This window comes from Papilio xuthus, unplaced genomic scaffold (assembly GCF_000836235.2).
Source record: "Papilio xuthus unplaced genomic scaffold, Pxut_1.1 DF826949.1, whole genome shotgun sequence".
Taxonomy (NCBI): Eukaryota; Metazoa; Arthropoda; class Insecta; order Lepidoptera; family Papilionidae; genus Papilio; species Papilio xuthus.
In genome coordinates, this window is record NW_013531700.1 from 4783607 (window position 1) to 4805216 (window position 21610).

The 21610-nt window shown below is 34.1% G+C and overlaps 1 protein-coding gene across 2 annotated transcripts in view; it reads left to right on the forward strand.

Moving 5' to 3' along the window:
* The first annotated feature begins 17842 nt into the window (after positions 1-17842).
* The window catches only part of brat (tripartite motif-containing protein brain tumor), a 128394-nt gene continuing 124626 nt past the window's right edge, over positions 17843-21610 (forward strand). For both annotated transcript variants that reach the window (XM_013316116.1, XM_013316117.1), the window contains exons 1-2: positions 17843-18003; positions 18185-18274. The gene's annotated coding sequence lies outside the window, so the exon portion shown is untranslated. The remainder of the gene's footprint in view (positions 18004-18184; positions 18275-21610) is intronic.

Below are 21610 nucleotides of genomic sequence, written 5' to 3' on the forward strand. Positions count from 1 at the left end.
CACTCATCAGACGAAACGCGGAATTTCTTCCACTTCACGCCTGTTTTCTGTGTGGTGGTGGTATTTCACCGGGCGAACCTGGCCAATTCGTGCGAAGATGTTAAAGCGGGTTCTACCACTCTTAAAAGCTTTCAGCTGGCCGCTCGCTCGTTTGCCCCACCTTATGATATAAAAAAAATATGGCGTTAGTTTTTTTAACTATAATTCATACATTTCATTTATTATTTAGAGACATAAAGATTTACTGCAACTGAAATAATCAAATTCAGTGGAAATGAGAAAGCTTACTTCTTAATTATAAATGCGAATGTTTAGACGAATGGATGGATGATCTTGCTGGAATTTTGCGTATATTTAGAACATAGTCTAGAAGAACACATAGGCTACTAATTAAGTAATCATGTGTCTGTGAGACAAACATGTCTGTTAATACATCTGTGATTACAAAAGTGACATTCATCATCATCGTCATCATCAAAAGTGACATAGTTAGATTTGTTATAATTTCTAATTTCCAAATAATTACCGCTGCTTTTTCAATAAAATACACAATTTAATTTACAATAATAAATTTTTCTTCATGTTTTTAGTAATCGAAACTGTTTATTAATGTACTTATTTAAATCTGTTAAGTATGCTTAAATATTTGTTTTAAACACGTGTTTGAAACATAAAATGTTGATAAATTTTATGATTTACTAATAGCACTGTTTGAATTAGTAAATTACACTATTAATTTTAAGAGTGTTAAATTTATTACAGATACGCTTGGTGTGTTCGTGTCTGTTTAATTTATTGGATTATTTGTTTACACATAGTTGTTAATTTAAATTTAAGTACCTAGATGACCGGTATTTTTTTTTTAAATTGTGTTTTTTGGAATTAGTAGCCCATGTGTTCTTCAAGATTATTATCTATACTTATATCTCCGCTGGGTGACACAAAGTGGGTCTTGGCCTCCGACACAAGAGATCGCTAAAGTCGCCTGTCTTGCGCCTTCTCCTGCCAGTCCACCGCTTGCAGCTCCCGCAGATCCAGCTCTGCGGCTTCTAGCCAGCGGTACCTGGGCCGACCGATGGGTCGGCCGCCAGTCGGGGTCCCGAGATATGCTGCTTTAGCCTTTCCATCTTCCCCCATCCTCATGAGGTGGCCCAGCCATCGGAGTCTGTGAGCTTTTGCTTCTCCGATGATGTTCGGCTCACCCACCAGCGTCTCAATTTCCGCGTGATCTATATATATGCATAAATTGCATCGAGATCCGTTCAGTCGTTCTGGAGATATCTTCAAACAAACATCCATCCATCTAAACATTCGCATTTATAATATAAGTAAAATAAAATTGTCATCAGAACTAAAGCTGTGTTCCAAACAATCCAAATTGATCATCATGAAGTAGGTGATTATATTTGCTAACTAGATTTGGACACAAATAAATAAATTCGTTTAAATATAGAAAGAAGATACAATATTCTGCTACAAGAGAATATTCGAAAAACAAAAAGGAAATAATCTTAGCTAGCGAACAGTTTTACTCTGTTATTCAGGAGTATTTTTTGCAAATTTTAACAGAAAATTAAGCGACGTCTTTTAATGAGTTGCAGGGAATTCGGGTCGCTAAAGCTTAGGGAACGAAATTAAACGACCCTTAAAATATTTAACACACTACCTAAGGGGAACCAGAACCGTAGCGAACTGAACTTTTTTTTTTAAATCTGGCAAACATGTAGATCATAGTTTGGAAGGACACATAGGTGACTTATTATTTTAAGTTCCGCGCAGACGAAGTCGCGTGCAATAGCTAGTTATATAATATAGCATCAATGTAACAGTTTATTTTATAAATTCAATGCACAAAGCACAACAATCTAGTCGCAGACATGCCTTCGCCCAAACAAATCTCATTTGTTGTGCGCAGCGACTGACTGTAACTACCTCGCTACCTTTCTACCTAACTACCTCATACCTCACTACCCTTTGTGGCCCCACTCTGATGGATCCGCCCCCGGTGGCGACGGAGTTTCGAATATTCTTATACATTACGCTCTTTGAATGATTCATGAAAAGGTATAGTTGCAATGTTGCATAATACCGTCCAATTCATCCTTCAAGAGGATAAATAAATAAACGAGTACCTTTTTCGTATATTAAATATTGTGAAGTCCTTGAAAACAATATTAATATGGAAACTATCCGTGGGTTTCTAAGACCTAAATCTTAAAGTTAATACTGAAAGGGATGAAGATATATTTCATACATGGTTAAGGTCTCAGAAACCCACGGTAACATAGATAATAACTACCTAATACTCTACTTGTACATGTTTTAAATTACGTAAAAAACATTTTGTTAACTTTTTATGTTACGTTTTTCAAAGTGATATATTCTCGCTGACATTCGGGCCCAACCTTTTAACCAGCAATCTCTTTGGTCGGTTAGGCTAATGCAAGCTAAGATTCAACTTTTGAAAATGTAGAGAGCACTTAGTATTTGCACAACCATTGCACAAGGCGTGCTCGGAAATGCAACCAACATGATGGATTATGTTACCATCTTTGAATATTTCATTATTTTGTACTAGCTTTTGCCAGCGACTCCGTCTGAACGGAATAAAAAAGACATAAATAGTAGCTGATATGTTCTTCCAGAGTATGTTGTCATCTATGTCGAATTTCCCTTCAAACAGACATCAATCCATCCATTAGTACGCTAACAGAAGAGAGATAAACTTTACTTAATGATATTTTTATTTCTTTCTTTCGTATGTATTTCTAATTGTTTTTTTTTTTCTTTTAGGTAATCTTGGAAAATTATTACCAAAACGCTGATTTTTAATTATGGTGAGTAAAGAAAAAAAAATTGAGAGTTTCTAGGGTCCCTAAATATAGGATTATTCTTAATATCAAGAGTGGATTTAGTTAGTTAATACAGTCAGAGAATGGAGCAATAGGTAGATAAATTTATTTTATAAAACCGAGAGCTTTATTTAAAAGTATTTTTATTTAGTATAAAAATGCAGGTAGACAATAAAATTAGAGAAGTTTAAGAGAGTAGGGTTTCCATGAAATATATTAGAAATATGAGACAAGCAATATTTTTTTTTATATTACTGAAAAATCTAATTTATTTATATCTTAGTTAGTGTGTAGATAAAAAGGGATATCTTTTGTAACCTAACTAAAAATATAAATATTGTCCAATTTTAAACCTTTTTACAAAAATTAATATTAAAATTAATCAATCTTACTTTGTAATATCGCATTTGCATTATTTCTCTGCAACACTTTCGTTTATGAAGTACACAAGGACATTTCCTACTCATTTAAATATCGTAGTCACCCTAACGCAATGGCACAGATAAAATATTTCTTTGTGTTTAATTTTATTTTTTCCCAGTTTGTCCCCACTTTGTTTCTCGGGCATCTAACAAAATGATAATGAGGCGCTTTTTCTTTTTTTTCCTCTACCTCGCAGCTCTGGCACTGGCAGTTAATAAAGAATTGTTTCGAATTATATTTATATTTTATTAAAAAGAAGCGGTTTAAATCTTTAAACAATGAACCATCTTTAAAGAAAGCGTCAATAGCCTAATGGTTAAGTTTACGGATTTCCGATCACGAGATCGGGGGTTCGAATCCCGCCATTCGACTATTGTCGTAAACCTCCTCCTAGCACAAGCCTAGAGCTTATTTGGAGTGGTTAAAGAAATATTAGTAAATTTACATAAAAATCTGCTATTATTTTTTTTATAAAAAAAACTCATTTTTTTTAAATAAATTGTAATAAATTGTACTAAGATAAATGTGAGAGTCGGTTATGAAATATGTTTTTAAAAATACATGTGCTAAAACACGCTTTACAAATAATACGATATTGATATCCAAATAAAGTAAAAAAGTTTTAATATGAAAATATAATTATTATAACTGTTTTAATTTTTTTAACTGTAATTAATCAAAAACAATGGCTGTATGTAACGGTTGTCTTTACAAATAATGTAAAAAAAGAACAAAGTATGTGTTCGTTTTAAACATTTCGCACAAAGTTACGGTTAGTCGTTTCTCGTTGAATTGTGTTCAGGCTGGAAATGAAACCGCAACAAATGCATTGTCGAGTAAAAGATCGGGAAATTCGGGTACACATTAATCGTGTCCTTTGACCCATTTTTATTGGTTACGGTGACAATAAAGACATGAGAAAATAGGATAAATTACTGAAATAAATATTTTAAAAACATTATATTATAGTAAAAAAAAGATTTTACAGCTGAGAGATGTTAGGTGTGAATCTTATAAACTAGCTTTTAGCCGCGACTCCGTCCGCGAGGAAAAAAAAACTTAAAAAGTAGCCTATGTGTTCTACATCTGTGCCAAATTTCATCGATATCCGTTGAGCCGTTCAAGAGATACCTTCTAACAAACATCCATTTAAACATTCGCATTTATAATATTAGTAAGATAGTAGAAGATAGATTTGTTTTAATAAGAATATAAATTTGTTTTAATTTAAACAATCTTATTAGATTCTTAGATAAAAGCTCTTGTGTTTCAGTTTATTTCACATATAACGTTAGCAAAGAAAACCCTGACTTTACGCAGAACAGTTGTAATTTCACATTTTACTATCGACAGTTCAAACGTTAGTCACCCACTCATTAGTCAGCTAATGGATGAGAATTGGCTCTTATAACAATTAGAATAGGGTTCAATTTGGGGTCATGTCACGGCACAAGGGGCATCCTTCAAACGAGTAATGAACGCGTAGCATTGAACTTGAGCCGACTAGAAACTAGTGCTATAGTTAATACTAGATTAGTATGGATAAGACTATTTAAAGACTTTTTTAAATTATTTAACATTTTTTTTAACATGAATGTTATTTATAATTTTGCCAAATATGATTCAATTGTTTTTATTTGTATAATACAAGGGTAGGCAGATTTGATAGATATTTCAAATATGATAAGGAGTTAAGTCTTAAACTATACATAAAGTACAAACTATTATTTGTTTGACAATATCTGTGCGAGATATTACAAAAACACTTAGTAAGAATCTATTTTTAATACTTTAGCAACTGTGTTAAATTGTACATTACTGTATTATAAAGAGAGTAATTTGCAATTACCCAAAATCTACTTCTGTTATGTATGCGCTTGCACTATGCGTAAATAGGAACGGTCGGCTGCGTCCGACCTATACGAAAGGTGACGTCATTAAAGACAGTCAGCACTGAGCAACCGTTGTTTTGATTACTCCCCATACTTATCAACTTCATATTAAATTTTAAGGCTTTGCGGTATTTTATTATAAATTCTTATCCACGTTATTACTACGGGTGACTGGTTAAGGGGCGGCCAACCGCGGTCGTTCCCATTAATTGTAGGATCGCTCGTACGAAACGCACCTTCCTGTGTCCTTTACAATTTCAATCGAGACCTCTTGAAACAACTCTAATAACCGACTAAATCATATACACACCATTACCCCAGTTAACGAACCGACAGACCTTAGGAAACTTGTTAGATCGTAAATCGATTTTGGGGACATATTCACATTGAAATATTTCACATCTCGGATTATAAGGTTCAAAAATAATCTTACAAATACTGTTAATTTCTTTATATTGCTCTAGCTTGCGCCCGCGACTCCGTCAGCGCGGAATTAAAAAAGAACTTAATAAGTACGATATGTGTTCTTCCAGATTATGTTCTACATATGTGCCAAACTTCATTGAAATCTGTTCAGCCGTTCTAGAGATACCTTCTAACAGACATTCATCAATCCATCTATACATTCGCATTTATAATATTAGTAAGATGAACAGTTAAAGAAAATGGAAATTATCTCATATTGATATGCATTATCGAAAGTATCTTTGGTAAGGCGTTTACTGGTTTGCTCTAGTTAAAAAAAATATTAAAAACGAGTACTGGAAAATTTAAAAAGGGAAATATCCGGCTCTCGCTTTTCGTTCCAGCTCGTCGCGTATCGATGCATGTGCAGCCGTGTTCGCTGCGTCACGTCCGGACCAACTCAAATGTACGGACATTTCAACCGGTACGTAGGTACGTACGGGTATTTCGTCCGGTAGTTGTACAGTTAGCTCTATTCGCGGTATTCCAGTTACGGATAAATTGACTTACACTTCGCAACGAATTTAATCTTCTCCTTCTTTCAAATAAGCAATCGTTGTACTTACGAAGCATTGATCAAATCAAAAGTGAATGTAGGTTCTGTTTTATAGATTTTTTTACAGTGAATTAATCAGCACTTAACCACACCTAAAGATAATTACTACATTAAGCGAGTTTCATCGATTCAAGGCGAATAAGAAGTTCAAGCGGTTATCGTTTCAAACATGGAATACCGCCATTGGACCCGACTGTACATTTCAACCTATGTACCGGCGAATGTTCTGCCCGCATGCCCTACGTCCGTTCCGTTGAAGAGAAATTAGACGTGCGAAAAAACGAAATTGTAGGGCGTTCGTCATACGTATTTCTCTTTGTTCGTTATTTCCATTGAATGCTTTTTTTGAAAAGTTATTGCAAATTTGTCTGAAATATTTTATAGGAAAATATATATCGTATTTAAATAAGTAACACGAATTTTATTAATTATTAAATAACCAATGACCTTTTTAAAAAATTGTCTTGTCAAATGCTCGCAAAAGATCGCAATTACGTCATGTATGTCTTTTTCAAGAGCGTCGGTGGCTCAGTGGTCAAGCACTTGACTTGCAATCTGCAAGTCCTGGGTTCGAATCCCGCCATGTACCAATGTGTTTTTCGATTTCCGATTTACATATGTACATTTATCCGAAATTCTTACGGTGAAGGAAAACATCGTGATGCAACCTGCACATATCTGAAAAGAAATTCAAAGATATGTGTGAAGTCAAGCAACCCGCACTGGGCCAGCGTGGTTGACTATGGCCTAGTCACACCTACCTAACTTAGGGTAGGCTCCGAGCCCCTCGGTGGGGACGTATTTTTTGTTACTGGAAATACGTAGGTTTTCCCCTAAAACACAGATAACTAAAATAAAGTAAACGTTGTCATCCTTCCTTATAAAATAAATAAAGAGATTTTTATATTTATTACTTCCTTCGTTTTACTACGTTGGCGTAAACAAGGATACGCTTCTTAACTATAAAAATCTATCCTATCTATGGGCCGATTTTAAGCGAGTGATATTTTTATTTTTATGCTCGTACATCGATAATGGCAGTATTGTTTAGTTGCCAGACGTTAAGTGAACGGGGGTATTAACAGCATTCAGTTATATATCGATACGGCTAGGGATGTGCGGCTTGTTTATCGATAAATTGGCAACGTGTCAGCACTGAATAATGTTTGTTCGGTTTAATTAAACCGCATGAAGTATGTCACGCTGCGGGGCGTCGTTTTTAGATAACCTCACTTTGGTTATAAATTGATTTTCCTTTGCTTTTCAATGAATATGAAAATTATCTCCGTATAGTTTAACTTATATTAAAAGCTAAGAGATTAATTAATCTGAGTGATGTTTTTAATCGACTTCAAATAGCAGGAGGTTTTTCATTCATCTGCATGTTTATTTTGTCCGTTTATAACTCTGCCGCTAGTGGTCCGATTTTCATAATATTTTTTTTATTCGAAAGGTGTTATTTCCTATTTTCTAAATGTGCTGTTATTATTTTTATAGCAATTCTTTGTTTTTGAATGAATAAGACGCCTTATTCCTATATTTTTAACACGTCTTAAATAAGTATTAATAAACATAACGGTTTCCTTAACCTGGATTAAAGCTTCAAGTTTCGACTGTCACAAAAACATCGATAATATTTTATCGATAACAAACATCACTAGTACAATCACTTAGCGGTGAAGTAAACACCGCAGGACGAACAGATGTTCGATGTGTATATAAACATAACACGTGTTTTCTAACAATATTATATTAAACTATGAACAGCTGAGACGTACCAATTGCTAAATGTTATTAATTACGTAAATGCGTTATTTCTATGAAACAATAGAACGTTCGTTGAAAGGAATTTCATTGGAATATACACACAAAGTTCTACTTATAACTTAAATATATTAACTTAACTTATCGGATATTAATATAAAACTAGCTATCGCCCGCAACTCCATCCGCGTGGAATTGCAAACTTAATTATAGCTTATGTGTTCTACCAGACTATGTTCTACATCTATGGCAAATTTCAGCAAGATTCATACAGTAGTACAAGACGTACATCTGTCTCATTTATGATATTAGTAATATGTATCCATTTCACTTATTATATATTTATACTTAACTGCCGCACGTACAGCGTTTAAGTGAACATTAAGGGAGAGGATTTGTGCTAAGTGAAGTTTTTGATAATTATTGTAAATTATTATTAATACTTGCCATGGTAAATACCCTTAAATACAGTAATGTAAAATAACTCTTTACCTTTTACCTATTCCTTTCCAAAATCTATGAAGACGGACCAAAATATCTGAACTACAAATACAACTCTCTTACCTATCTCTCTCTCCCTAGCTTGCATTCCTCAAGGTGGTAGGATCAGCATTGGTGAACTATCTACAAAAAAATTATTAATAATTGTCCTGTCTATAACTTTCTATGTTCTATTTCTTAAATAAAACCTAACTCATTTGTACTCCCAATTATGTTAATAGTGAGCCGGTATGCGATATGGGGTGGTCGGTTCGATGTCTGACCGAAACGAATACCGAAATGCCTTCAAATGCATTTTTTCATTCTGACTCATCGGCATTTAAAGCAGGTACATTTCGAAGAATAAATTATCCCAAACTAATATTATTTAGATCGTGTTTGATTTAAGATAATTATTAACTGATTCATAAGTTCTAAACAACGCTAATGGATAGTTGGATTACAACGTGAGTGGCTCAGGTGTTATGCACGTAAGTTGTAATCTGCAGGTCCTGGGTCGAATCCCGCCATGTACCAATGTATTTTTCGATTTACATATACATTTATCCGACGTTCTTATAATGAAGGAAAACATCGTGATGCAACCTGCACATATCCGAAAAGAGATTCAAAGATATATGTGAAGTCAACCCGTACTGAGCCAGCATTGACTATGCCCTAGTCTACTGCAACTTAAGATAGGCTCTGAACCCCTAGTGGGGACGTATAGTGAGCTAATGATAATAGTTGAAAGAAACTCCTTCATATATTTTTTTACACTTAAGAGTTAATCATTCTACGAGGTTACTTTTTATAACTTACATATAATTTTATTTCGAAGTAGGAAAATTGTTTGAACGTGAAAATAACAGTTAATTAAGGAAATTGCTCGACAAAACACAAAACACATCACTAAAATTTACTGAAAGGACTCAATATGCATATAGATGCATAAAGCGAAACGTTTCATAGCAACAGTCCCTTCCTGTATGTAGGTATATATCTGTGGTGCCAGACGGCTGCCCCCCCTATCCCCTCCAGTCTGGGTAGGGGAGCACGGTCGAGTAATTATATTAAACGATAGAGCTATACCTTGATGCTAGTCTAGTCTGGTAAATGCTTAGTCTGTGAGCTTGATTGATACGAGATTTTAATTAATATGTATATTGGTGTTGATGGGATTATATTATATATAAATTGTTGTTTATCTAGTTGAAGGGTTTCTATTAATCAATGTTGTATTACCTAGTTAATGTTTAACATGAGAGAATATTCATTAAACCATGTAAAGGAAGGCATAGGTCTTATTAAACAGAGATTATAGCTTTCAATTTGTTAGAGATATGAGACACTGTACTAGACATAGTGTAATCTTTGTTGAATGACCGTTGTTTTTTCTGTTTTGTCAAAGATTAAAGGGATGAAGATTTTGGTCTTATCCACGGTAAAAAAACTACCGTTCAGTTACGATTAAAAATGGTAATGGTAAAATAAGTTAGCTTACTAATGTTATAAATACAAATGTTTAGATGGATTGAGAGAATGAAGAGAGAGTGAATAGGCACTTACTAAACTAGCGTGTACCGTCTTTCAACCAAATCTCCACTAACACCAGGTGGGATCGTGGTCAAGCGCTGGCTTATCAAACGTAAAAAAAAATTATGAATGGATGGATATTTGTTTGAAGATATCTCCGGAACGGCTCAACGGATTTTCATGAAATTTGACACACATGTAGAATATAGTCTGGAAGAACACATAGGCTACTTATTAAGTTTTTTAATTCCTGGCGTTCCAAGTTATATAAGAAATGGTGTTCCAAAATCAAATTGGAAATATACTAGACACAATCAACGTCTCGTTATAGAGGCAAGTAGAAATTAATCGTACCTTGGAATATTCCATTTTATGCAGATTTCAGTCGAACCCTTTACTTCGCTTGCGAGAGGCCTAAATTTAAATTCACAAATGCCGAAATTTCGACGTCTGTCTTCGGGTTCGGCCCGCATACATATGTATGACATCCGTTTTCAGATAAAGTATCAAAAGATATAATCCCAAAATTCTATTATAGTTAAAGTTGTTAGAAGTTAAAGAAAAAAAAAGAGAGCATCGGTGGCTCAGGAGTCAAACTTGACTTGCAATCTGAAGGTCCTGGGTTCGAGTCCCGCCATATACCGATGTGTTTTTCGATTCCCGATTAATCCGACGTTCTCACGGTAAAGGAAAACATCGTGATCCAACCTGCACATATCTAAGAAGAAATTCAATGATATGTGTAAAGTCAACCAACCCGCACTTGGCCAGCGTGGTTGACTATGGCCTAGTCACCGCTAAGGTAGGCTCCGAGCCCCTTGGTGGGGACATATAGTGAGCTGATGATGAAGTTAAACATTTGTGCCATGGTGATATGCCTACATTTGGTTAGAGTTATTATGTTCTATTTTTCCACAGCCTACTCTATTCACCTACATTTAACTGTCAACTTTGGCAGTATAATAGCCGTGTGTAAATAATTTATTTACACTGTGACGCTCGGTACCGCACGCATAAATAACATCCGGAGTCTACCTTGGGACTCGACGAGAGATTTACAGCATCCAGCAGCTTAGATAAAGGATTTTCTTTTGCCTACTTCAGAAATAATGTTTTTAATCCGAAGCAGTTCGTATGAAAGATCTCTTCTCGTAACAAGCAAGAAAAGATAACAGCTCGAGCGGATTTAGAAATGTAAAAAGATTTACGAAGATAATTGGTATATTCCATTCTTATTTATTAGTTAAAAGTACAATAAAGTCTGATTTATTATTAGACCAATTTGTAACAATGAAAACCAAATACCATCAGCTACGTATAAGTCCCTACTAAGGGGCTCCTAAGTTAGGGGTGACTATGACATAGTCAACCACGCTGGCCCAGCGCAGGTTGACTTCACACATATCTTTAAACTTCTTCGCAGATATGTGCAGGTTGCATGTTTTCCTTCACCAAAAGAACGTTGGATAAATGTATGTACGTATGTAAATCCAAAAACACATTGGTATATGGTGGGTTTTGAACCTGCAGATTACAAGTCAAGTGTTAAACTCCTGAGCCACCGACATTATATAGTAACACTTGAAGCTTTTATTCTTTAACATCTCTATTACTTAAATTATCATCTTACTAATATTATAAATGCTAAAGTTTACATGAATGGATGGATGGATGTTTGTTTAAAAGTAGCTCCGGAACCGCCCAACGGATCTGGATGAAATTTGGCTTAGATGTAGAACACAGTCTGAAAGGACATATACGCTACTTATTAAGTTTTTTCTTTATTCCGCGCGGACAGTTTCGCGGGCATCACCTAGTTTAGATGTTATATATTTTAAGCAGCATAACATTCATTAAAACTTGTTGAAAATGTCATTTGATATGTACAAACAGAACTTCAATCGGCGCTTACACAATTGTACCTCGCAGCACAAATCTGTCGAGCTTTGTTGTACGTAAATGCCCTCTAATGAGCCAACTTCCGCGCTGTATTCATCAATTTTGGATTATAGCAAGTTCTGATCGAAAACATAGAATAGGGAATCGAATGTTTTGCTAAGCTTTAGTGTGTTTTGTTAACATCGAAATTTCTAGAACTTTCAAGTATATTTGTGTGTTAGTGTTTATAGCCATCTATGAACACCTCGGTGGTTGTTCGTTTGCCCCCTTCTCTTATAAAATAAATAAACATCCAAACTTGCTTATTATTATGATATACATTATCTTGGTTTACAAATCTCTTTAAAAACTTAGGTAACATTATATTGTTAATATCAAATTCTGTAAGTAAAAGTCATCATCATCATCAGCTATATGTCCCCACCGAGGGGCTCGGAGCCTACTCTAAGTTAAGGGTGATTAGGCCATAGTGGCCACGCTGGCCAAGTGCGGGTTGGTTGTCTTCACACATATATTTGAATTACTTCTCAGATATGTGTAGGTTGCATCACGATGTTTTCCTTCACCGTAAGAACGTCGGATAAATGTACATATGTAAATCGGAAATCGGAAAACACATTGGTACATGGCGGGATTCGAACCCAGGACCTGCAGATTGCAAGTCAAGTGCTTGGCCACTGAGCCACAGACGCTCTAAAAAGTAGGCGAACTATTTCCATTGTATAATCTACTTATCAGCAAAGTAAATCCTAAGTCGCGGCAATTTCAGTAATAAGAACCCGCTTCGAGATTATTCCCTATGTTTGTGAGCTCCTTAAGGATTACTAACTCCAATTTTTATACCGAAGCCGACTGATAAAGTTTTTTTCTTTATTTAATCTACCATAATGTTTGTTACAGATTTTGTTATCATTTTTACTACGAACAAAATATTTTATTATTTGACATAACCTCAAAAATGGTATATATAACTAAACTTATTTAGGAAAATATTTGCAAGAAAGCAATTTTATTCTTACAGTGCCATTTTTAGCTTACAATGGTAAACTTTAATTTGTAAACAGAGAAACGAAAGAACAATCTTTATATAAGCATTTTTTGTCAAGCGAAGAGAAACAAAGAAATCGTATGACGCAATAGTGAACGAGTATGTCGGAAGAAAATGCCCTTGACGACACAAAATGATGGCAAAAAGGCCAAATATGATTGCATTATTTTAAGAAACAAATATACATTGAATTATTCTTGAAACCCTCGTCAGTATACTAAATTCCTAAAGAGGGACTCAGAGTCTACCCTAAGTTATGCTCAATCGAACTCGATGAAATTTGAGAACATAGTCTGGAAGAAAACAAAGATTAGTGTTTTTTTCGCGCGGACGGTGTTGCGGGCGACAGCTTGTATATTTAAATAGTTATATTATTAATAGTTATTAATCATCGCGTTAATATTTCACTACCTAAGCACGTATGATTTTGTCGAAGTAAGCGATACCTAATGGCCTCGTTACACACGTGTATCTCTCAAATATTCACACGAGGGTAGTGCACTGAAACAGAGCAGATAGTGCAGTATTACAATTGTTTGAACTCTCACGACTATTTTGTCAGTAAGTTTAATTACAAATCATTGTAGTACTGATATGCGTACTGCTCTGTTTCTGTTTACTTTTTTTATCATAAGGTGGCAAACGAGCGAGCCTCCACGTGAAATCGCTGAAATAGCCAAGTGACCGTTGCCCATAGACATACGCAATTGCATATGCGTTGCCTACCTTTAATCGACGGAGGAGAGGATGCACAGAAAGAAAATATTTTCCTCACCCATGATGCATCCTCTCATCCGGAAAGTCCACTTCCACTTCCCATCCTTTCCTTATAAGAAAAAGGATGAGAAGGGAAAGAGGACTAAATTAGGCCTACGGGACGCACAAAACTGCCCTCGTGTGAAAGTATTATGAAGTTTTTCTTAGAAATGATTATTATAATTGCTACACATATCAAATAACTAATTGATATTTATTATTAGGTGTATCTTAATATTAAAATGATAGGTTAACATTTAAATTAAACTATTTAAACTTTCATGAAACTTTATTGTTAACTTAATATATAATAGTTACTTAACTACTAAGTTTAACAGTGGTAGAGCCCGCTTTAACATCTTCGCACGAATTAGTCCGGTTGGCCGGGTGAAATACCACGACCATACAGAAGATTCCATTTATTCCAGACTATGTTCTATATGTACGTCAAATTTCACCAAGATAGCCGTTCTGGACATATCTTCAAACAAACATCCATCTATCCATCCATTCATACAAACAATCATATTTATAATATTACTAGCGGTCGCCAGCGACTCCGTCCGTGAGTAATTAAAAATTACTTAATTAGTAGCCTAAATGTTTTTCCAGACTGTGTTCCACATCTATGCCAAATCAGCCTCTTCCATGGAACCGTTTTAGACTTTCAAACAAACATCCATCCATCCAAACATTTATAATATTAGTAAGATTACTTTCAATAAATCATTGACTTAGACGTTTAAATACTTAAAATTTTTTCATTAGACATTATACTCCATTGAAACGGCAGATAAAGCGTCGAAATTAATATTTCTGAATGAGAGACCGCTCGAGTGTCGGTCGACGAATTTGCACCCGCAATACATTCCAATGAAGTTATTGGAATTCTTTGTAGCTTGGAAAAAGTTGGGGGAAAATATTCCATATGTTGCTCGGACCTTTGCTGTGAAAGTTAAAAAGATATCCAGTTAAATAGAAGAAAAAATTAAACGAACGATTAAATAAAAATAACAAAGAAAAGCTTTTATTATGTTATCATCTATTAAAGAACTAAAAATTATAAAAAATGTCTTTAAGACGATTCAAACGAGGCCAATCTCGATGAGGTTGTGTTCATTGCGTAGTTTCTAAGGTCATTTTTTAGCTTCATCAGAACAGCACCATGTCATCCATAATATTGCATTGTCACGTGATTTTTTTTTCTATAAAATGTTAGCAGATTTTTTTTGTAAAATTACTAATTTTTCTTTTACCATTCCAACTGTGCTAGGATATGGTTTACGACAATAGTCAAATGGCGGGATTCGAAACCCCGACCTCGTGATCGGAAATCCGTACCCTTAACCATTAGGCTATTGACTCTTACATATGTATGCAAAATTGCAGCCCAATCAGTAACTGGGAAGTTGTTTCATTTGCAATTGATGACAAACATCGGGACAGGTGAAAATAAATAAAACCTTGTCAAAAGATTTCACTGAATTATTTTCACTATAGTTGAGCTGCAAAGGTGCTAAAACTTCCAAAATATTTGTGATAAAATACTTTGAAGTTATTGTCATCTCCGCCTTTTCAATCAGAATATGAGGGACAATAATATAATAAAAATCTAAATTTATAGACATTTCAAATTCTATCCAATGTATTTAGCTCGAATTCACAAAATTAGATAAATGCTGAGCTATCGTTACAAAAATGAGTTGATTAAACCTATTATTTAGGTTTTGGATAAATGTTAAAAATAATATTATAAAATAAGACCTTGGGGTAACATTTTAGCGGGTTTGATGTACTTTAAAGGTTACATTCTAAGAATTCGACGTAGCTTTTGCTTCGAATTTCAGTTTTTTATTTGTTGAAATATATTTTAAAAGAGCGGTTCGAAAATTATATTTGATGTAAAGAATAATCACTGAGTTTCCAAGAAAAACCTTGCACGCTAAACTTGCTTGTTTGAAGCAATTTTTTTTATATTTTTAACGTCTATGTAAGTTATAAATGTAATTAATTAAAATCGAAATTTATTGTTATACTAGCTGTCCCCCGCGATTCCGTTCGCGCGGAATCAAAAAAAATTGTAAGCAATTCCAAACTATGTTCTATATGTATGCCAAATTTCATCGAGAACTGTTCAGCCGTTCTGAAGTTCCTTTCAAACAAACATCCATCTAAACTTGCGCCTTTATGTAAGATACACAATTATAGTTAGTACATATGTCTAAATACATAAAAGAAAGTAGTGTTACTTACACTATTTATATCTCAAGAACGGCTTTACCGATATGCCTGAAAATTGGTGAGGAGGTAGCTTAGAGCCAGGAGACGGACATAGGATACTATTTATTATTTTTTTTCGAATTTATCTATATATTAGGTTTTTTTATATAACCACGTGGACGGAGTCGCGGGCGACAGCTAGTAATCTAATAAAAATCATTAAAACTTGTCTATGAAAAAAAAACTGTCTAAAAGAAAGTTTCCTGCCGAATCTATCTCTGCCAACCTCCCTTCGTAAATGTCGTAAACCTCTTGACATTAAGCAGGACCATAAATTTTAATAATGAGCCCCCAAAATTGACTGGTTATAAATCTTTTTAATAAATTAGTTATTCATGAAAAAGTCATTGAATATGTCCCTTAAGGTGACCTTGTCCTCGCGAAGTTTGCCAATTTTTTTACGTTAAATAAAAATAGACTAATACTGTTCTAGAATCAACGTAATTTTAAATAAATGTTATGTATAATTTCAATTATATTTATCAAGATATATAATCCAATTTTCAAGTTAATTTACGTTTCGCTGTAAATAACACAATAGTGTGACCAACTTTTTAGAGATAAATCGAAAAAAAAAATTGCGTGGAGTTAAAACTTCAACGCTAATCAATGTAAATTCTGTATACTCCTGATCACTTACTTGAATACCATTAAATAAATTAAAAAAAAACTTTATTAAAAAAATCCTTACAATTTAACAGATTTAAGATGTTGTTAAATTAAATTAAAATCGGGACTATCCAATATAGACTTGCTGCATGGTCACCCTAAATTCATATTCGTAAGGAATTCTTTGAACTCATGCACCCAGTCCCTCTGTGGCACTCGAAATAAACAACACTAAGACCCTGTTTCCACTAATCAACCAATCGAGCGATTCTAGATGCGCTTAACCACGCTTATTGATATTGTGAACATTGCATTACGTGTGCAGACCGTCGCGCTAGTGGAAATAGGGCCTAACATTTTGCTGTGCGCATTTATTTCTGTTTGGAACTAGTCTTCGCCGCACTAAATATGTGGACCCAATTAACCGTCCCTAAGTAGTCAATTAATGTACGTCATGATGTTACTTTGTCTCTCAACAAGTACTAAATGAGATATTCTAAAGTTGTGTTTGTACTAACTATAATAATACTTAACCGAAAATCTGTATCTCTGCCTACCCTTTTTTATCATATCATACTAATATTATAAATGCGAATGTATGTATGGATCCAATATTAGAAGGTATCTCCCGAACGTCTGGATGGATGTCGAACACATAGGCAACTTTAATTTTTTTGAATTACGCACGGACGGAGATTCATGCGAAGGTTACATAATGTTTATTTTAATTAAAACGCAGTATGTTTACTACGATACTGTGGAATATACCTAAAGTTTAATACGCAGTGTCTTAAATATTTCCGCATATGTATTGAGTCTAGGTAAATACCTACGAAGTGTTTTTTTGTCTTAACCAAAAGTTCATTGCTTTTATCTCGATGTATCGTGAAACATTAATATTAAATTATATTTAGCAAGTATAACCGCCGCTCGCAAAACGTGTTTTCAATGAGAAAAAACGTATTTCATATGGATAATAGAACGTAAAAGATGCGGTGACGTATATTTTTATACCCAATGCCCGTGGCAATGACCGCCGCTGACTTGTCGGTTCACGGCCGTTTACAAAGCAACGACGCCTCACTTGAATAATATATCCTTGTCCAAATCCTCCATTATAAGTATACTATATAGTACATGTTGCGTTTTATATTTGATAAATACAATCTCCTTATTCACCCTGTATTTCAAAATAAATAAAAGTGTGGTACGGGGCGCAGGGCACACCCCCACAAGTACGGAATACACACTAGTGCACATCGGGGCGGACGAGAGGGCGCTCCACTCGCTTTAGTCTCGCGCGGACCGCTGTCGAGAACGGACGCCTGCTGTGCTTTGTGATGCGATCGGACAATATAAACTAGTTTTACTTCGAAATATCCAGTGCGTTATTTTTTCAAATTCACGTGCGTTTGTGGACAACAATTGTGATTGTAACAATCGGTGCGTATCAGTTATTGTGTTAAATTTGTACTATTCGAGTTGTTTACGATCGTTTAACATTGTTGTTCGGTTTTACTTTTTTTACACTTCCCTTCGTCCTGGGTATAAATACGTTGGGATAGTTGACGCGTCTTATGATTCACAGGGCGGTACATTAATAAAGGTTCGTTTCTATTTTCAGATTAACCGTACGGTTTGATCGGGAGCCGTTGACTTTAAAACAAAGCCATAGTTTGAGGTGAACGTGCTTCATTAAATCGTAAACCACCAGGTACGTATACAAATTTGTGGTTTGGCAAACCGTCATCTGATTATAATTTTTTGTCCGTTTAATCGCGTGTGTATAGATATTGTAACATTTGCTTATAATAGTTTATTGTAAGCCTGTATATTTTTCCTGTTTTATGTCGGTGACCGGCGACCTCGATCCTTTCCATTTTATTAGGTCTGTACTTTTCGATTTGCTAACATCTTACGTAAGCCGATTGGTTCTTTGTAATTAATAATTAGGTTGTGTATGAAAGATAGAATCGGAGCATATATTATGCTATGAGCATGCTTTATATAATTTTGTAACCTTTTGTTTGACATTTGATCAGGCCTTCGACTGTATTGTGTTACCTGTTGCTTCAACGCGTGTCCGCACGCATCGATTCTTTGTTCGTGTGTACAATTCTTATTCAATAAACATTACAAAGTAATTTTTATTACAATGCCTGCGATATTTTTTATTATATTACATTTTCTTTTGTTTCAATTATGTAATTTTTCCGTTTGATATTTCCGTTAAACGTTAACGGCTGTCATTTTGAATTTATTAACGGCATGAAAGTGTCTATCAAACTTACTTCAAATCTAGACAGTTTTGTTATTATTTCTTTGAGGTAAAAATAATATTGCGGTGATGTATATGTTTGGTGCTTTAGTCTAGTTGTGGGTAGTCATGTTGAAATTTGTAATTCGTTTATAACGTAATGTTTAGTAATATACTTTAAATTATCGCCTGTCCTTTCGAAATCTAGATAAAATACGTGTCATAGCGATAAGGAATTGTAATGCAACTTAAATATAATTGCATTTATTCGGTAATAACAGGTTTTGAATGGAACGAATTTGCTTGTAATTTTTAAGTCCAGAGATCAAAGTCTTTGTAGAAATAAAAAAAATATGTTCGATTTGTAATTTTACCTAATATCAATATTGTTACAAAAAAATAATGAGCCGGTAAATTTTTTGTGACCAAAGATTAAAAATATAGAATATCAAATTGTAGAAAGTACAAAGGGTAGAAAACGTTTATGAGTATTTTAATTATTGTGTGACCAGTTAACACGATCAATAGGACTCGGTGGGGTATTGGTGGGAGGGGGAGGAGAATTATGCCGGATATCAATTCCGGTCACGTCGATACCGATCTTAGAGGCTAGTTACGTAGTTGACAAGTTAACAACTTGCAAGTTTTTATACAGTTCAACGCTGACTTAAGATAGTAAAAATCTAAACAACACTGTTAAAATATTCCAGTCCTATTTTGTAATAATCTATGTACAAAAAAAGATATGTGAAAAAGTTGTAAGGAGATTCTATGTTTATTTTTAATTTTTTTGAACTTCGAGCTGTAAAAGTTTTTCTCTTATTCACTGTTAATTGTCTATCGCCAGTATTTAAAATAACATTTCACAATGAAAATGACTCAAAAGCCTAACTTTTAAACTAGAAAACATTTATTAAATCGCCGAATTATTTATTTAAATGAAACCTTCATAACAAATATGTAGTTTGACCTAACACCGACGTCTGAAATTGCCCTAAGACAAATATAGAGGGATATGTAATTCAATTCCTTGTCGGAGCAATATGCAAATATTGACGCTATCGTCTTAATTTCTATAATAAAGCCACTGATTTGCATATTCATGCGTATGAGATTACATTCCGTATTCCAATAAGAAAAGTCTATTCAATTATTCCAGCATTGTGACCGCACTTCATTTCACATGTCATTGTCTTTGACATATATGTCTCTCGGAGACATTCTATCGATAGGATTTTAACTAGCAGAATTATGGAATAAAATAACTCTGCTTTCTTTAATCTACTAGTTTAGAAAGACGCATTATTAGTCTGTTAGGAGGACACTTATGTTAGTGCGTTTTTAATTTTGTAGTATGCAAAACTTATCTGTAACACATTGATGTTTAAACATGATGATTCAATTTTGAAAATCTTGGAATAAACTTGACCCTTCAAAACATTGGATATCTTTGTGTTTTTAAACAAAATTTTTCGTCAATTTTTGTCATTGAAGTTGTTTCTTATAAGTCTTATTTTAGTTATTAAGACGTAAAAGGATGTCTAGTCTTTGTATGGTTTGTTGTGGTCGGTAATGGGAAAACAAATTAGTTATATTTAATATTCCAAGAAACGTTACTGTATACGTGAGGCAACGCTCGTATTAACTTTAAAACAAACAAATCGGAATCATAAAGACTGCCAGATGTTATGGAACGAATCTATTTGGCGCCAAAATGGTGTTTTTTTCTTCTAATTGTAAACAGCCAGTACTTTTTTTCTTGTTTTGAAAAAAGAAGACGTTGCAAATACTAATTTGGATGGCAATTTGTTAATATGGCCATTTTTTTTCTTCAAATTGATGCTAGTTTTAGAAGTTTGAGTCTTAAATCTTTGTCCTTTTGTTACACTTAGGAACTGTTATCTTACTTATATTATAAATGCGAATGTTTAGATGGATGTTTAGTTGAAGGTATCTCCGGAACGGCTCAACTAATCTCGCTGAAATTTGGCATAGATGTAGAACATAATCCGGAAGACCACGTAGGCTGCTACTTTTTTATTCCACGCGCACGGCTAGCGACAGATAGTAATATCGTAATTATAAAATATATTTCCTAGTATGTTATAATTAGTATAGCATATGTTAAAATGTAGTACAAAAAACATGCTAGACTAGACAAAAGAATATAATATATTTTATGTTAAGTGGCGTTCAACTCTGAGCCAACTGGGGCGCTGGTTTTTAATTGGACCGCTTTATATAATATAATAAAGAAAATATAACAATGCGTTATAACATACTGAAACATGGTCTTCTAAAGCACGGTGAAGGTCTATAGGAATCTTTAACACATTCAATGCCACTATAGCGTACTCATAAAACAGCATGGAACGTGTTAAATCAATTTATCGATTTTGATTCGAATCTTTGAATTATTTGTTATTGATAGTTTAAGAGAAATTGTAATTTTTAAATAAATTTGAATTATTAAATTCATGTTCTTAGTAATAAGATGACGGCCAACCTCCATTAAATGGAGGGGCACCTTGAGAGAGAGAGAGAGTAATAACACTAGCTGTCGCCCACGACTCCGTCAGCGCGGAATTAAACTTAGTAGCCTATATGTTCTTCCAGACTGTTCTACGTATACCAAATTTCATCAAGATCCAATCAGCCATTTAGGTTACAAATTCTAACAAATATCCATCTAAACATTCGCATATATGTTAGTTATATTTATATTTTAGAAAAGTCGTGATATATTTCTACATATATTATATATTTAACCGTAACCAAGGTGACGGCTTTTTA